Source organism: Crassostrea angulata, chromosome 5 (assembly GCF_025612915.1).
Source record: "Crassostrea angulata isolate pt1a10 chromosome 5, ASM2561291v2, whole genome shotgun sequence".
NCBI classification, from domain to species: domain Eukaryota; kingdom Metazoa; phylum Mollusca; class Bivalvia; order Ostreida; family Ostreidae; genus Magallana; species Magallana angulata.
The window spans coordinates 43,363,439-43,382,122 of NC_069115.1; the positions used below are offsets into that span (position 1 = coordinate 43,363,439).

General features: G+C 34.0%; 1 long non-coding RNA gene across 1 annotated transcript; it reads left to right on the forward strand.

Moving 5' to 3' along the window:
* The first annotated feature begins 203 nt into the window (after positions 1-203).
* LOC128182735 (uncharacterized) lies at positions 204-1,075 on the forward strand. The gene is made up of 2 exons (XR_008243460.1): positions 204-432; positions 885-1,075. It is a non-coding gene; the product is annotated as an uncharacterized LOC128182735 (long non-coding RNA).
* Positions 1,076-18,684: the final 17,609 nt, after the last annotated feature.

Consider the following 18,684-nt stretch of genomic DNA (forward strand, 5'->3'; position numbering starts at 1 on the left):
GCATATACATGAAACTATATCGTAGCAATAATAGAGAAATTTATAAAGACTTATAGATCTCGGTTCGCTGTGTATACCAATATGATCATATACCAATTAAGTAAACTTTAATATTCCTGCCAATCAGGTGCTAATTGACCAGTGTTTTGCCACCTCCGTCAGGTATATAAAAAAACGATTAAATGTTTTGGTTGAGTTTTGCTCAATTCGTTGGAGACAGAAGACTCAAAACACAAGGGATGAATGCAGCGACTCTTCTCCCGCTGTTTGGTATTCTTCTCGCAGTCTGTGTCAATCCTTGTCTCACGAGCACCTGCCCGGGAGGGGAGCATTTCAGTGCCTGGCTGCCTACCAGAGCTTGCACTCACCACATCAAAGACGTTGTACGTCTGGTGTGTCATAGCTTCCCTTCATCGTTACTGGAAGCAACGGGTGAGAAGACAATATTTTCTATTAAATTTAGTTACAAAGTGCTGTCGGTCCTGTTATTTTAAACGTTTGATTTTGGGCTTTTAATTGTAAGAATATGTAGCATCTAAAATAAGTACAAAATTCAATTATCCGTTAAACCCTTTTTCAAAAGAATAGAACCATTTTAACAAAACCATGTACTTTCGGTAGGGTGTACCTTTCTTCTTCTTGCATCAAAACAAGTTAAAAATGACGCTGGTTTTTAATCTAAATATGCAATAATTGTATACTCGTAGTCTTCAGTCAAAAGCCAGACAATTTTATTTAATTCAAAGAGCCATGGTTGAGTTGCCAGCACTGAGAGAGATAGGCCTATGTCATGATGCTGTTTGATACAACTATTCAAAGTCCAAACTTCTGTTGAAATAGTTCTATACGTGTTTGAAATATGTTTATTTTATTTGTCATTATAGATACCCACGTGACTGGCAATTTGTCGTCCCAATCCTCTAAAACGGAAATACACAGAATGCTTTTTTGTCAGTGTTGCCTCCACGATTGTTTTCTCACAGAGCTAATGGCGTTCTGTCCATTTGTTGATCGATTTTAAACGTGTTACTTTGGTATGTAATGATCAATTTCAAAAATTAAATATGAAACCTATGGTTATGCTTTATTATTTATTGATAACGTATACTAGAGAGTTAGTTCAAAAATTGATGTCATAGATGCGTTCAAAGATTGACTACAAAAATTCGGGATTTGCATAATTCACATCTGAAAATTTTTATTCAAAACATTGTTTTGAAGAGAATTCCTGTTGAATACAACGCGAGGTAAGTGCAGTCGCAACTCGCTGGCGATGTGGTGTATTATTTCCGGATGTATTGCATTGAAACAAAAATATCACCTCCAGAAAAATTATCACTATCTATATGTCTACCTTGTTTGCGTTTTACTAATGACTACTAGTATATGCTTACTCTTGTCAAAAAGAGTCGGCACTTTGATTTTAAAAAAAAAAGTACTTTACAACTCTGCATACTGTGAAATCATTAGATTTCGTGGTGGCTTAATTTTCGTGGAATTCGTTGATACCTCTCACCCACGAATTAACATCCTCCACGAATAAAAAAAATTAGGAACGTAAAGTCATTTTTTCTTTTGTGAGTATCAGAGAACACACATGAACCTGTAAAATTGAAGCAATCCACGAAAATTGGCCCCACGAATTTTAATGATTCCACAGTATCTTGATATGTACGTAGCATATGTCAAACTACGTTCAGAACCCAAGGCCTTGCTAAAAAGATTAAATAAAACAATTGACTACTTTTTAAACGAGAATTAAGATTGACTTCAAATCATTTGGTGTTTTGAACAAAAATACGCATTAAAAGTGGATTTAAATTTGACAACATGTATGAAGTGACTAATAGAGCAGATTGAGTAAAACATGACAATCGCAATGCATGCATTTACAATACTCTTTTAATCTTTGTGTAACAACAATTCACTTACATTCACGTAATTCTATTAAAAGACACTTTAAGTGTGATATAAGTCCTTATATGTTATGTATTTGTCATTCAAATAAAAGACCTAAGTAAGTTGGGAATAGTTAAATTTATACCTGTTTGTCAAATTTGTGAAGTTTCTAATATATCCCGGTACGAAACAGTCATTTATTATTGTTAGGGTTGAACAAGATGTGTCTGGATAAGGCTTGGTCGCAAACATTAGTCGTTGCGAACCAGCTAATCTGAAGTCAATCGCGAAATAAAGTCGTCGATAAAAAAGCTGATATATAGAATATATAGTACCCGATGGAACTGTGGATACATTTGTCGCACACTGAGGGGATAGTCCTATATTATTTCCCGTAATAACTCATTTACATTTAGTTAGTGATCGGGATATATCTAACATCAATTGTCCTTAGAAATTATTTAACTGAAAAGAGCCACTAACATTCTTTTGTATTCACAAAAATCTCTGCACAGGTGTACAATTCAGTGCTTTAACTATGCAATTTATAACAGCTTGCGTATTATTTTTGCTTAAAAAACTTCTATGACGTCACCCATTGTATTTTGTCAAAGTTTATTTTCACTATTCAATCAGCAGTGGTTGGATATATAAATATCCAACTGATGGGCAGTTGGATATTTTTAATATCCAACCGCCCGTCAGTTGGATATTCAAATATTTAACAGTGCATAAAACAAATAAAAATGACAAAATGTTAAAACATGTATTTCCAACATAAATCCAAATTTATAGAATATTGCCATCCGTAAATGTATATCCGATAAGCCACAAATGAAAGGACTATATATGATAAGGGCCTAAAATGGCCCCCTAAAATGAACATCATCATTTTACTATCATTCTTTGTTTTCTTAGTACAGGTATGTATATGATGTGTTTACATAATATTCATTTTGGTTCAAGTGCCCACAATTTAGAAATACGACATTGTAAAGACAACCTTTTCCCGCCATTTTTGCATTTTGAGCGTAAAACAGCTTGTTTTCAAGCAGTTTTTCCTTCCGAAAACATAGAGCGCATTCTTGAACAAATGAAATATTTGAATCAGAGATGTATCTAGCCAAGACTAATAAGTGACAAAAATATTTTCCTTGTTCAAGCATGCGCTCTATATTTCCCATTCGTAAATAGATAAGAAAAATGTCAATTTTTGGCTGATTTTGATTGCATTATAGAAATGGCGTCACTTCTGACGTCATATACTGCCAGTGAGTGCAAATAATTCAAATAAATACATGAAAAATATATTTTATATCAACTCTTCTTAAAAATTAGTTAACATTTTATTGTACCCGAAACATTTAAAAAATGGCGAATTATGGGGGCCAAATTTAACTCTTATCATATATAGTTCTAACAATATATCTGCAGATATATCTCCTTTTCTTAATTTTGATAGATTTGGGATCACATATGAATCACTTCCATAAACACTTTTAGACTTCCTCTTTGAACCTTGAACCATATCACTCCCTTTCCTTAGTTTTAACAACAAAGGGAATATTGTCGCACTTTGACTCGTATCTGAAAATTAGGCAAACAGATTGTAAAAAATATACATAGTGCAGTAAGTGTATAACCATGATCGACATTGGACTTTGGAGGCTCCAGATAGGCCTTTTTCTGTGTCGAAGTATGCGAATAAGTGTCAAAACCTGTAAGTCAACTGTGAAGAAATCTCCGTCCGCCATTTTGAAAAATGCTCTGAGAAAGACTCGCTGTGTATTGGTGATCGTCATAATCGTGTCCATAATCGCGTCCAGAGCCTTACAACAGTGTGGTGATGTCGAATTAAACCCAGGACCCTTGAACGAGGATGACAGTCGTCAACTCACAAGACAAACACAGAGAAAGCTGACGTTTGAAAACCGAGGAGATTCGGACGTTCTGAGAGCCATCGGAGAATTAGGTAAAGATTTAAGAGAAGACATTCGCTCTATTAACGATAAACTAGCGGCACTTGAGAAAAAGATAGACAATTATGAAACAACGGTAGAAAATTTGAAACAGCATAATACAGCTTTAGAAGATAGAGTGCTACAGCTCGAAAACAAAATTAAAACAAGCCAAGATCAGAAAAGGCAGTATAACGTCATATTGCATGGAATAGAGGATGGGGACACCAAACCACAAGAGACGTACCAGAGAGCCTACTCACTTATGGAAGAGCTCCAGTTACCCAATATCAATATCGACCAGGCATACAGACTCGGAAAACCAGGACAGAAGACGCAGAACCCACGCCCAATAATGATCAAGCTAACAAGTGTGATGGACAAGGAAATGGTTATTCATAAATCCAGAGAAATTCCGTACAAGAATCGTCCAAGGCTAACTGAGGATTTCCCTCCCGAACTAAGAGACACAAGAAAAAAACTAATACCATTCCTAATAAAAGCAAAGAATAACGGGAAAAAGGCCTCGCTTACTAGAGATAAGCTCCGAATCGAAAGCAAAATGTACTCTTTAGAAGATCTGGAAAACGATGCTCATAAATAGGAACTCGGCCGCCCACTGTTTACTGTAAATAAGGACATTGTAAATAATGACATTACAAATGATTATTCTATTGTTATTGAAAATGTACAACCAGTGATGAACATTAGTGTTGTATCATGGAATATAGAAAGTTTAGCAAGTAAATTACGCTCCAATAAAAGTGAAGTGTATTCCCTGATACAGCATTATGATATTGTTGGTTTTATAGAATCATTTCAGACAAGAGACAATGAATTTGACCATGAATTTGAAAGTAATGAATGGGTAATTTTTTCAGCCATGCGTACAGTTTGTAATAAGCCAGCAGGTGGTGTAACTGTTTTAGTTAAGAGGTCTTTGGTGCTACAGTACAGTGTAACAAAAATATTAAGTGTTGATGATAGATTGTATTTGCATATTAAGGATATATTTAGTGATCAAGAGTGCCCAAATTTAATTTTGGGTTTTATTTATCTACCCCCACAGGGGTCTATATACTACAATTCTAGAGACACTGAATGTGGAATAGACCTTCTAGCAGAAGATGTATATGAAATAAAAAATGACCCAAGATACAATAACTGTAGATTACTACTGGCTGGTGACTTTAATGCAAGAACAGGTGCTAGTGTAGATTATATGCTTGATGATTCAATTAAGTATATCCCAGTGTTAGAAGACTGTGAGGACGAACTGTATATGTCGGATAAATTCTGTAAAAAGCGAAAAAACCAGGACAAAGAGACAAATCATTTTGGTAAACAATTACTAGATCTGTGTGCTGTGGAGGGAATTCATCTTGTGAATGGTAGAACCAACAGTGACTTGTTAGGAAACTTTACATTTATTTCTAACAGAGGGTGTAGTACAATTGATTACTGCATAGCTGATTCAGCAATGTTTAAGTACATTAGTGATTTTAAAGTATTAGATGTAGATATTTCCCTCCATCTTCCCATACTTTGTACTTTAAATATTGTTAATAATAGTATTGAAGTCATGGAGGTTGATGTACAACTTGAACATTTACCAAAATTCAAGTGGGATATGAGTAAATCTGTTGAATTTTCACATAATATGCATAATCCTGATGTGTTATCAGAAATTAAATGTATTACTGAGTCATGTAACTTAAGTACGCAGGAAACTGTCTGTAAATTGAGGGGTGTCTTGGAGAGGTGTGGTGAGCACATGGAAGTAAAAGGTGAAAAAACAACTAAGGCAAATACAGAAAGAATCAATCAAAAATGGTTCGACAAAGAGTGTGAACAACTCAAGAAAACAAAGTGCCAACTTCTTAACAAGTACAGAGTAACGCACACAGCAGAACAGCTAGATGAATACCTTGAATGTAAGAAAAGATACAAGGACCTATGTATAAGTAAAGAAAGAGACTATAGAGAATTTATGAAAAATAAATTGTGTGAAGCGACCAAAGACTCTACCGAGTTCTGGAGAACTATAAAGTTGCTGAAGTCAAGCCAATCAACAGTGAAGAAAAAACCTGTTATTTCAGCCAGAAAATGGGCCAATTACTTCTGCAACTTATTTAACCAGGAAGAGACCATAACAAATGACTTTACTGAACATGTAAATATTATGCTAGAACAACACAAGGAAGGCTGTGATTTGTGCTCGTACAATTCTGATGAGATTCTCGACAATGAAATCACAGAAGAAGAAATTCAGGAAGTTATCAAAGGTCTAAAAAACAATAAAAGTCCTGGACAAGATGGAATCCCAAACGAATTCTACAAGTATTCCAACAAAGAAGTAGGAAACCTACTAAGGAAACTTTTTAACCAAATATTTAATTCAGGACAATTTCCAGAGTCTTGGTTCAAAAGTGTGATTATTCCTCTCTTTAAAAAAGGAGACAGAGAAGACCCTAATAACTATAGGGGAATCTCACTACTTGATTCCTGTAGCAAAATATTCACAACAGTTCTAAATAAGAGACTCAATTTATGGTCTGAGACCATGGGTTGTATTCCCGAGGAACAAGCAGGATTTCGTCATGGATATTCCACAATTGACAATATTTTTGTTCTACAATCTGTAGTGCAGAAATACATTACAAAAAAACGAGGGAAGATCTATTGTGTCTTTATAGACTTCTCCAAAGCATTTGACTCTATCGATCGTAAAAAACTATTTTATTGTCTTATCAACAAAGGTATACATGGTAAGATGATCACAATATTACAGTCTATTTATCACCGTGTGCTAAGTTGTGTTAAAATTGGAAACAAAATTACTGAATATTTTACATGTAATGTCGGTGTCCGTCAAGGATGTATTCTAAGCCCATGGCTTTTCTCTATGTACATAAATGAATTTATTGAGATGCTACGCAACTCTCAGTGTGAAGGAATCCATATTACAGAACAAATATCGGATATAACAGCCCTCCTGTTTGCTGACGATCTTCTTATGATATCAGACACTGTAAATGGACTTCAAAAGAAACTAAATGTACTACAAAAGTACTGTCTGAAGTGGAACCTATCAGTAAATATGGACAAATCAAAAGTAGTGGTTTTCAAGAGAGGTGGAGCAATTGCAGGGACAGAAAAATGGATGTTCAACGGGAAACCTATGGATGTTGAGTCTTACTACAAGTACCTTGGTACCACATTTTCCTGTCGACTGAAATGGACCCAATGCTGCAAGTTACTGGCACTACAGGCACGAAAAGCATTAAATATGTTAAAACATTCTTTGAAAATCCTGAGTAACCGTGATCCCAAGGTGTGTTTTAAACTTTTTGACAGCATTATCGTTCCTATTCTAACATATGGAGCAGAAGTCTGGGGAACTGATATCAACGAAGAGATTGAAGCTGTACAGAATGACTTTTGCAAATGGATATTGGGAATAAGCAAAAAAGCTACCAATATAATGGCTAGAGGAGAATGTGGAAGACTACCCCTTTATGTTATATATATGATAAAACCAGTGAAATACTGGCTAAAAATACAAAATATGGAAACTACAAGATATCCAAGACAGTGTTTCGAGATGCTTTATAATTTGGATTTGTGCAGCAATCGTTCAACTCCAAACTGGGTATCTAAATTGAAATCAGTCTTAAATCACTACGGCTTTGGGGACGTTTGGTTAAGTGGTGGACCCGGAGATCCAAAGGTCTTTATGTCAGAATTGAACCAAAGGGTGAGAGACTGTGCCCTACAGGATTGGAACTCAAAGTTAGACAATTCACCAAAGTGTGCTTTCTATGTGATGTTCAAAAAACAACTTACATGTGAGAGTTACCTCACCTTTCTAAGCTACCCCTTAAAACAGGCATTAGCCTCTTTCAGGTGTTCCTTACATAAATTACGTATTGAAGAAGGTAGATTTGAGGGAATTGATAGTGCGGATAGATTTTGTCAACTTTGTAATTTAAGACAAATTGAAAATGAAGTACATTTTCTATTTCACTGTCCAATGTTAGCGGACTTAAGATGAAATTTTTTATTTCACTGTCCATCAGAAAGAAAAAAGGTTCCAATTTGTATTGACCAGCTTTTTAACAGCAATGACCAAAATGTCATCAAATGTACAGCAATTTTTATCAAAAAAGGTCTGTCAATAAGACAAGAAATGTTAACTCTATGACAATCTATGTCAAAACAATACAGTATTGTTACAAATTTTGTATGTATATGCATTATGTATATAACATGTTTATGTTGCATATTAATATGATGCCTAGATGTACAGTGGGCAATGGCCTTTAAGTACCAAATAAAACATCTTATCTTATCTTATCTCTTATCTACTTTGCGTTAAAAAAATTATCATCTACATTTAAGTCTGCTCAGTACAGCGGAATGGTTTCCTATAACATTCACTCGTCCATGGGTGTGTTTGGTTAGGCTATTGTGTATGGTACTATTAGAGTCTCAAAATGAGCTTGATGCATTGTATTACAGCACAGGTGGATTTATGAATGGGTCAATGCTTCTTGGAGATTCAGTGGGGGAATTTTTTTAAGTAAGATAAATAACGAGATAGTGTTGAATAGTTTAGAGAAAACATCCCCTCCTCGGGCCTTTGGCCCTCGGAGGGAATGTTTTCTCTAAACTATTCAACACTATCTCGTTACTTATCCAGTACAGAGCCGCCAACATTCTTTTGTATTCACCAAAATCTCTGCACAGGTGTACAAGTCAGTGCTTTTTCACTTCTGCATAAACTATACAATTTATAACAGCTTGCGTATTATTTTTGCTGAGTAATCGTTTTTGTTGAGGCTGACGTGACAAATCTCACTGCCAATCGTTCATAGTGAATAGAGTTCCCAATTACACTATAATGGTTCAACGATACTTGCATTACAATTATCAAGTACGCCAAATCAAATTTGCTCGAATGCTGCAAATTTCGTGAACTCTGTGCTATACATCTTTATGTTTAAATAGGCGAAAATTAAAAGTTCATCATTCAGATTATATAGTTTATTTTTGTGTGCTTCAAGAGCTGTGAAGGAAGCTAGCATTGCAAAAACATACATACCTTAAGTACAGGGTTATTTCGCCCCATGTTATTTTCGAACTTCTTACAAACGATTTCGTCCCGTTTTTAATTCGCCCAGACGCAGTTTTATTAAAGGAGATATAATTGCGACAATGGAATTCGCCCAGTTTTTAATTTGCCCGCTGACAACGAGGGCAAAAGGGGCGAACCGTACGCGCAAAATTTACGTGCATGTAACAATTCGTTGTGTTATCCTTGCCAAGTGTTTTGCTAACGCATAGGGTAATAGAACAGATTATCAACTGCGTCTAAACCAATCAGATTTCAGTACTAGTGGTTTCATTAATATTCAAGGGTACCAATTTTCGTGGATAAAGTGAAAATCACAGGTTCAAGGATACGTAAATTCGTGGCAAATGATCCTATCAATAGAAAATGTTAAAAGAAATTGCACTTCAATGAACATAAACTGATATTCAACGAATATTGATGAAACCACAGTACAGTCACCTGTGTTAGTGTAATTCACGTCATAACAGATTATTATACATGCCGAAATGAAATAAATTCTTTGATAATTACACGTGTTTATCGATTTTCTTTGTATAATTAAGCTGAATGTCTCATGATTACGATTTCTGTCTATATATGGTTATAATGGGAGTGGCATATATACTGTGGAATCATTAAAATTCGTGGGGTCTAATTTTCGTGGATTGCTTAAATTTAACAGGTTCAAGGGTACGTAATTTCGTGTATTTTCGTATACATACAAAAGGATTATGACTTTATAGCCCTTGTTTATTAGTTCGTTAAGGTGTATATTCGTTGAAGAGAGGAAGCCACGAATTCCACGAAAATTGAGCCACCACGAAATCTAATGATTTCACAGTAGTAGGGAAGGATTTACACAGGATGAACATCTGCCATTCAGTCAACTGAAAGGTGACTGAATGGCATAGCCATGCCATTCAGTCACATTTCCAGACTATTCAGTTTACATTCAGTTGACTGAATGGTAGAGCTTCATCCTGTGTTAGAATTCGATGTTATTTGACGATGTAGTAATATATCTACATTCATGAAGAGTATATCTCGATGCACAAACAAATCAATTTTCATATTAGTTCAGGTAGTAATAAATAAGTTTCTACTGCGGAACAGCGTTTACTTTTCTGCATTTTCCACATTCCTTTGAACTTGCTTGACAATAGAATGCTTGTATAAAAAATATTTTACATAATTCGTGTTATTTTTTCATCTATTCTAAGTTGGATTTATTTACATTTTTGAAAATCCTTAAGTATTCCTGTGGAAATTTGGTACTGAAGTGTTTTGTGGGCGTATCAATCTTTATGTATGACGTTGTTTACTCAGTGTTCGTTTTTCAAATTTGGATTGTTAAAATTATGAGAATTAATTTTCGAAGAAAGTAAATAAACCAAAAATTATTTATGAAAAGACACAAAATTTGTAAAATATTTTTATTTACGGTAAGACCATCAGTTATACACCGGACTAACTACGGTTTCTTCCGTTTTTCATGATATTGACAATTAGCACACGATGGGTGCAACAAGTCGGCAGGGGATGCTCACTCCTCAAAGGCACCTGATCCCACCTCTGGAGTATGTTGTTGTAAGGTGCAAGTTGGATTACTACTTCAAAAATTCAAACCCAGTTCTTTAAAAATGCATTAAATTGCAATAAATATAAATAAATGTGCCTTACAAACAAAGACAATGTTGTTACCTGCCTTGTCAGCAGGGACCAGTACATTATTAAAAACTTTAGACAGTTTTCGTTTGGCCTCTAAAATGTTTAATACGAGATTTCTATATGCATAATGAATGATATGTAGGCTCCCTAAATTTTAGTCTTCAATAATAAGCGATCTTAGGTCTTCGTTATTTAAATATTAACATCACCAATAATGACGATTTTGGCAGGACTATAGTTGTAGGGTGAAAAAAACATGAACACTTTAAAGGATTATCATTTAGATGTTAGAAAATAAGGCCTTGTAGAGTTTGTAATTGAAGAGTTTGGGAGCAATAGTTGAAAATGCATGGGGTTAACCTCTTTCACAATTGGCACACGAGCACTTAACAACACTTTGCGATTGAAATTTTTGAGCTTCGCACGAGCTATCGCATACGTTGAACGAGCTCTCGCATTCGTTGCATGCGATTTTGTGGTCGCATCAAGTCTCCTCAAAATAGTGGATATTCACACTATTCAGACGCGACCAAATACGATAAAAATTATCGCAATGCAACTCACGAACATTAGTACGTTTTACAGCGTTTTGTGTACTCGCAAGAGCGATGCACGACTTTTAAAGATCGTAAAATAAATCGCACCTGTTTATGCGTCTGTTGTGCGACCATGAGACTGTTGCTCAACTTGTCTCGTGTGATCCTGCAACGTTTTACGATCATTGCAAGATTTATCGGTTTCAGTATTTATGCTTTGCCACTAGTATATACTGGATACAGGGTTATTTTTGCCCCGTGACATTTTCACTTCTACTTACGGTTTTGGCTCCTCTTGAATTTTCCCCAACAACGTTTTGTTCAAAGAGAAATAATGTAAGAAATTGGAATTCGCCAAGTTTTAATCCGTTTACTGACAAAAAGAGCGAAATGAGCGAAAATAAAACGGGGGCGAATAGTTCCCTTATACAGTATACACTGTATAAGGGTGTCTGTTTCAGGCCTCAATTGACCTTGATTTTGACTGTTGTTTTTGTTATCTTCTTTGGCGGTATCTTCGGTTCAATCATTTCTACAGAAGAGTCTCGCAAACAGGTGGGACATGTATATATATACCCCCTCTGACTCGCACGAACATTCGTACAGTGAAACGCATGATTGGACGAGCCCCGCATGTCCTATCGCATTGGTGCACGTTCAATCGACTGATAATCTGGTCACTCGTGCGATCCTATAGCATAATCTTACAACACTCGCTTTCATTGTACAGCAGTCGCATCCAGACGCAAGATTAATCGCAATATACAATGCGTTTACATCGCACAACGGTAGCTCTCAACCGTGCGAGTTTCGGACGAGTAATTTTTCATATGCAATTATTTTGGTAACAGTTTTTGGTCGCACAAACATTTTGTCGCTTCTGCTCGTGCTCCAATTGCGAAAGGGCCTTAAAAGCCAATAATTAGCAATATCCATAATCATGGATCCGACTCTGTGTGGAAAAACCAAAAATTGGAATTACCCTGACTTTTTCAAGAAGATTATTTAACTCTTTATTAGGGACATAGAAAAGTTTGGTGCAAATGTGATGGAGACCCAATTGCTTTTTTACATAAGGTAGTATAAATCAAAGGAATGATCGTGTATACTTGGCTCGTTATAAGACCGGTTTCCATGTCTATACCAAGTATCTTGGTGTTGTCACCGTTACATTAACTCTGTTACAATGAGGACTTGAAAAATACCCCACCTTTTCAACATTGCATCCATGCGGACAGGTTGTATCTAGATTTCTTATGCAGAACTCTTCTTGTTGTCTCCGGAATGACGTACTCCTTGATAGGCTATTGCTATGAAGGTGATTTTTAGGAGTTTATTTTAATCAACTCTCCTATGCAGTACTCTGACAAACCGAAAGTGAGACAGTTTTTGGACCAAAGCACAAATCATCACTGTTGACATGACTTAGTTCTTAAAAATAATTGATAAATTTGATATAATGTATGCTAAAGCATTGTTTTGCAAGGAAACTTACTTATAAATACCTTGAAAATAGACATATTTTTTTAATGGTACGAACATTTAAGATATTGTTTGTAGTCGTATGTATTCTTACGCCAGAGTGATTAATATAGTCTCGTTCAACTCGACGCTCGGCTGTCTCCGTAAATCTCCGACAAACAGAGAGTCTTTCTTGCTTGTCGGAGATTAACGGCGATAGCCGAGCGTTTGGTTGAACGAGACTAGAATTCAATATTGCTAGGATCCATAAATTTTCCAGAAATATTTTTATCACTGATACATAGTTTGGTTGAATTGATTCTATCTTTAAACATTACTTGACATGATTCATATGGGTTTTTTTTTCAACATTCTTGCGTCGAAAAAGTCCGAAAATTCATATTATAAAAATGTGCGTAATTCAAATACAGATTAAAAATTACCTGTACTTGTTATGCAAAATAATATATCATTGATTTAAAATAAATAAACATCGATAAAATCAGCTCCCGTCAGTTCGTCGGTACTTTGATTTATCTAGAAAACTAACTTTCGTAGACCAAACAGAATAATTAAAGGAAATACAAAGGAAGTCCTGATACTCGTTTTTAAAATTAACTTTTGGTTCTACCAACATTGATGAGTCCACAAACAACATTACATAATTTACATACGAGTTCAGGTATTCCCGCATTATGGTACTAAATATCTTCCCAGTTAGATTGCTTGTAAAGTAGGTCCTTGTGATCAAACTGTCACAAGTTTTACAGTTTTTTGGCAGAACACTTAGAAATAGAACACGTAGGATTAGAATCTGCAAATACATGTATATTTGTGAGAGAAACAATGCATTTCTTTAATATATTGTAAGAGCGGTTGTTTTTTTTCACTAAAACTGGGAATATGTACATTGTACTTATGAAATATCTTCATTATTTCTAAGGACATTCTGAGGGACACCAAGTGAACTCGTAGAGTCTGTCTCTTATAGACTATGAGGAGTGACGCCTTATTACACTGGGCGACGCATCTGCCAATTTATAAATAGTGCCTGTTTAGGAAGGTAACAGTTAAAATTGACACCCCGAGAAAACCATTGTCAAACCGACGCGAAGCGGAGGTTAAGAGTGGTTTACGAGGGGTATCAAATTCAATTGTTACCCTCCCAAACAGGCGCTATTTATTTAATTATATTGAATGTCTTTATTCCTGGAAAATTTACTACTTTTGTATAGAAATGGCGTAGATTCTACGGCGAACCGTACGGGTATAATTTACAATTTATAATATAACAATTCGTTGTGTTTCCCGTTGCTAAGTGCGTTGCTAACGCTGATGGTAAAAGAACGGATTATCAACTGCGTCAATCAGATTTCAGTAGTTAACATGAAAGTATAATAATGTGGTAATGTTATATATTACTCGTGAATAGAGGATGTACCGAACGAAAAGTATCCTCGGGGACAGACTGCTAACCACTCGTGATTAATGCTCTGTAGTTTAAATGAATAATGACAATAACAAAATATCAACCTTCTCAAAAATAACTATAATGTAGCAAAATACAAATTCAAAGCAAAGCAACACGTACCTCTAAAAAGATAGAGGTGGGATCAGGTGTCCAGGATCCAACATTTATTTGCGGCGATTTTTATTTGCAATTATTGGGGAAAAGTTAGTGGTGACAAAATTTCGCAACGAAGCCTTATCCACATACGACAAGAACATTGCTAAAATATTTGCGATGAGGAGGCTCTCGCGAATCCACTGAACCACTGGAACCTGCCAAACATTCATCGCACGCGAATTTAAGTTGTTTTACAATACTGTGGAATCATCAATTTTCGTGGTGGACCAATGTTCGTGGCTTTTGTGTGTAGCCTTGCCACGAATTCACATCCCAACGAAGCTTTACACAATCATTTGTTTAAAATTTATCAAAATTATCCTAATTACATTACCAACAAAATTTCGACCCCAAGAACCAGAAAAATTTTGGCTATACCCATGAACATTGACCCCCACGAATAAAATAGATTCCACAATAAGCATCTTATTGAAAGAAATTGTTATTGAATTTTTTTAATTTTGAATGAAATAAAAATACCTTTCTTTTATAATTTTGTTTAGTTCAGTTTTAAAAGATATATGAACTAATTTTTTAATAACTTTTAAGAGATTTTTAATAATTGTAAGTGTTAATGAAATAAAATAAATTTAAAACTTACTACATCATTTAAAAAACTATACAATTATTTCTTATATACAATATTGCAAATGAACATTTATCTATTTTTACATTATGATCTTTGATTGTTTTGTATTTCTTAATACTGGGAAATAATTTTACAAAATTTCGTTCATGGAAATACAAAATGATATTCGCTAAACAAATATCGCTTTGTCGCTTATTGAGGAATCAGTAGAATTCACCGTGGCTCAATTTTTGTGGTATTTGTAATTACAACACCCCCCCCCCCCTATTGAATTTACATTCTCGACGAAAACAAATTTAGAAATCTTTCTTCTTCTTTTTTTAAACATTTTACTGAAACTCTTTTGGTACAAAAAAAATTATATATAATAATATTTTGCAAAAGAGTTATATATGATAAAAAGAGAATAAAAAGACAGACAGGCAATCACATCATATACATCAAACATAAATCAGCTATGTATATTTTACTTATAGTAATAATTGCAATGGATATTGGGTTCCAAAGTTTTAATAATAGCTAATATATATGCTACCAACAGCAAATCACAAATTGCTTTCCAGTCTCTTACATATTCTAAATATTTGCAGTTTTTTTTAATAGCATGCATTTCTGAATAAGGAATCTGTCGGCAATTATGATACTTTTTGGATAGGTTTGAATTTACAGGAAAAAATGTATTGTTTTACAATAAGTATCAATAAGTTCTGAACTCTGTATGATTTATTATTGTTGTATTTACCGAAAAGTATGCTACTTTTATCAAAAACAAAAGAGACATTATATTTTGTTAAGAAAAGCTCTTCAATTCTATACCATATATCCTTAACTTCAGGGCACTCTGTAAATAAGTGTTCTATTGTTTCAATGTTTAATTTGCAGAAGCTACAAAGAGGAGAGTCCTTAAGCTTAATTTTATAGAGATAATTATTTGTTGGAACAATTCTATGTAGTATTTGATATTGCATTCATTGGAGTTAAGATTCAAGAGTAACTTTAAATGGAAGTTCAAATATATTTCCCCAGTCAAATTCATTCATATCATATCCTTTTTCTCTCCAATTTATCACCGAGGTAACTTGCTTTTTCTTTTCTCTAGTAAGTAAATTGCATATATCTTTACATCTTCTTTTTTTTTAAAAAACACTTTTAGGGGCATTGGTATATATGGCTGAATCTTTTGTTTTACTTGTGTCCCTATATAATCAAAAATTGCGTTCCTCAGTCCTACATATTTCACATAATTTGTTTTTACCTTTGAGTCAATAATCGTTTCATAAGTTAAGAAATTACCATTTGGATCAAAAAGCTCAATAATACAAATCATACCATTATTAAAATATTGTTTTAGAAATACAGATGCCTTGTTTATTTTAATTCTTGGATTATACCATATATGTTCAAATGGAATTAATTCTTTTATAGTTATTTGGCAATCAGTTATTTTGGTCCAGCTCAGGAGTACTTCTTTCCAGAAACAATTATGTTTTAATTTACATATTTTTAGTGTATATTCAGTACCTTTTGACCATAAGTTGCTAACACTTGTATTCATTTCAGCTTCTAAAATATGTACATCCATTTAGGCGAGGAATGAAGAAGTTTTCTTATCCAGGTTGATTTAAGTGCTAACATAAATTCCTTGTAAACAATGTTTCTTTCTCACTGAAAACCGACGTATCCACAAAAGTACACGCCTTTAAGCAAAAAAATCCACAATCCACGAAACTTGGCCCTAGCGAATTTAAATGATTCAACACTAATTTTTTGTAAGGGCTACAATGACCTGAGAGCGTTAATGTACATTATTAGCAATGATGTATGTCCATAAAGAAACCTAGAAGTAACAAGAGAAAATATTTTAAAGGAATCTAGACACGATTTATGATAAATATTTTCATTAGAGTTTATTGTAATTTAAAAGCAGACATGGAAACCTAGATGTAAACATAAAAGATTTTAATGATTCTAGACAAGGTTTAAGATCAGCATTTCCAATAAATTTTATTTTTGTCATTTTTGATGTAAACAAGTTGTTTACATTGGCATATTGAATGTTTGGCTATTATTTGAGCATTACAATCGAGATGAAGAGACCAGAAATCGTTGCACTGTAAACAAACCTTGAGGCTTGTTTTCGTTCGTAAATAATACACACTAAAGAAGTCATATAGTTTTAGGAAATTGACTCGACGCAAACAAAATAAAACTCGCTGACAGAGTTCTTTAACAATATCATAAACAAAACAAAGCAAGACTACTAAAACAATTATTAAATATTATCAAAACTAAGACTACTATTAACCTTCTTACGAAGAAAAGCTCTTATAAAGATATAAGAAAATGTCCAAAACTAAAAGCTTAAATATTTCCGTTTTTTCTTTACTAAATGTAAGTTTATGGTGATGGCAAAAATATCATATGTCAAAGTTTAGGGCAGGTCAGATGGTTTATTTGTTGACCAACAAGACTCTCTAGAAACCGTTTGAGAAACTGTCTTTTCAAAAAAAAAGAAATAAGTCGTACGTGTACGACCACCTACGATCAAAATTACAACATGTATATATGTTTACTTTCAATTTTTAATTTTTTTAGATTACATTTTTAATAAAAGACGTTCGACAAATATTACTTCTTATCGTATAGTGTCGGTTCTAGTACTTAAGTAAAGATTACACTTATTCGTGTACTTCCCCCTCACTCTTTCTTTTTGCATTCAATTACCTCCGAAACTTTTTTCATTTGACAGACGACAGTTTGATGACATCGTATTCAGCAGTACTCGTATCATATTCGATTACTTTGCCGATGACGCGTTGATCCAAATCCAGTTATCTGTATTTAAGAGGATGCCGTCTTTAGAAAAAAAGCTAAGCAGTTTTGGAGAAGCATTAGGACACTATAGGGAAGATGAGAGCAGTTCTGATTGTGTTTCAAGTCTGTGGCATTTTCGCCATTGCTTTGAAATCAGAAGAGGATGTCATCGTTTGTTCGTCTGGAATAAAGTATGATTTGACTCCCGGGAATAATAAATTTCAATGTGCGACGTCTTTATTTGAAAGTCTAGAATTGATTTGTGGTGGATCCGGCAAATTTTCACGTTTTAAAGGTACGTATTTGGTTTGCATTTACAGTATGCCTACCGTAGATCTCAATTATTTTGTTATCCTGTTTCTTTTTATGTATATTTCTTTATAGATATAATTATATATAAAATGATAATCGAATTCTTAGAAGTATGTAGAAAAATGTAATGTACAAATATGTTTAAAGCCGGTACATCAACTTACTTTATTTTAAATACACCTATCAATAAGTATTTTTCTTTACATTTGAATCGACTGTTGATCGTGGTAAACAAATTCTTGGTGAAAATTATAGCGAATAAGTTTAATATTAGCGCAATTAATCGTTTTAAAGTGCAGGTGATTTTCTGAAGGCAAAATGAAAAAAACTACATGGATATTGTGCTGTTTTTCTCATAGTTAATGATTTTATCTTTGGAGGGAAAAATTCACAAAACTGAAAATAAATAAAAGATTTTTTATTATTAAACAAATCAAGAATTCTCGCTCATACAAACCTAGTTTATGATTATGATATTTTTCATAAAATCTTATCGAAAAGAATATTTACACACGGTCAGTCAATTTCGCCTAGATCGCTTAAAAATTGAAAATGTTATGATAAAAAAATTCTTAAACATTCATATCACTGTTAGAGAAAATTTACCTGCGGGAGGTCGATTAATCTTTAAACTTGAATGTTCGATCTTAAGACTAAGCATTTTATCAAATTTATATCCTACGATTAATCGCAGTGTATTCTAA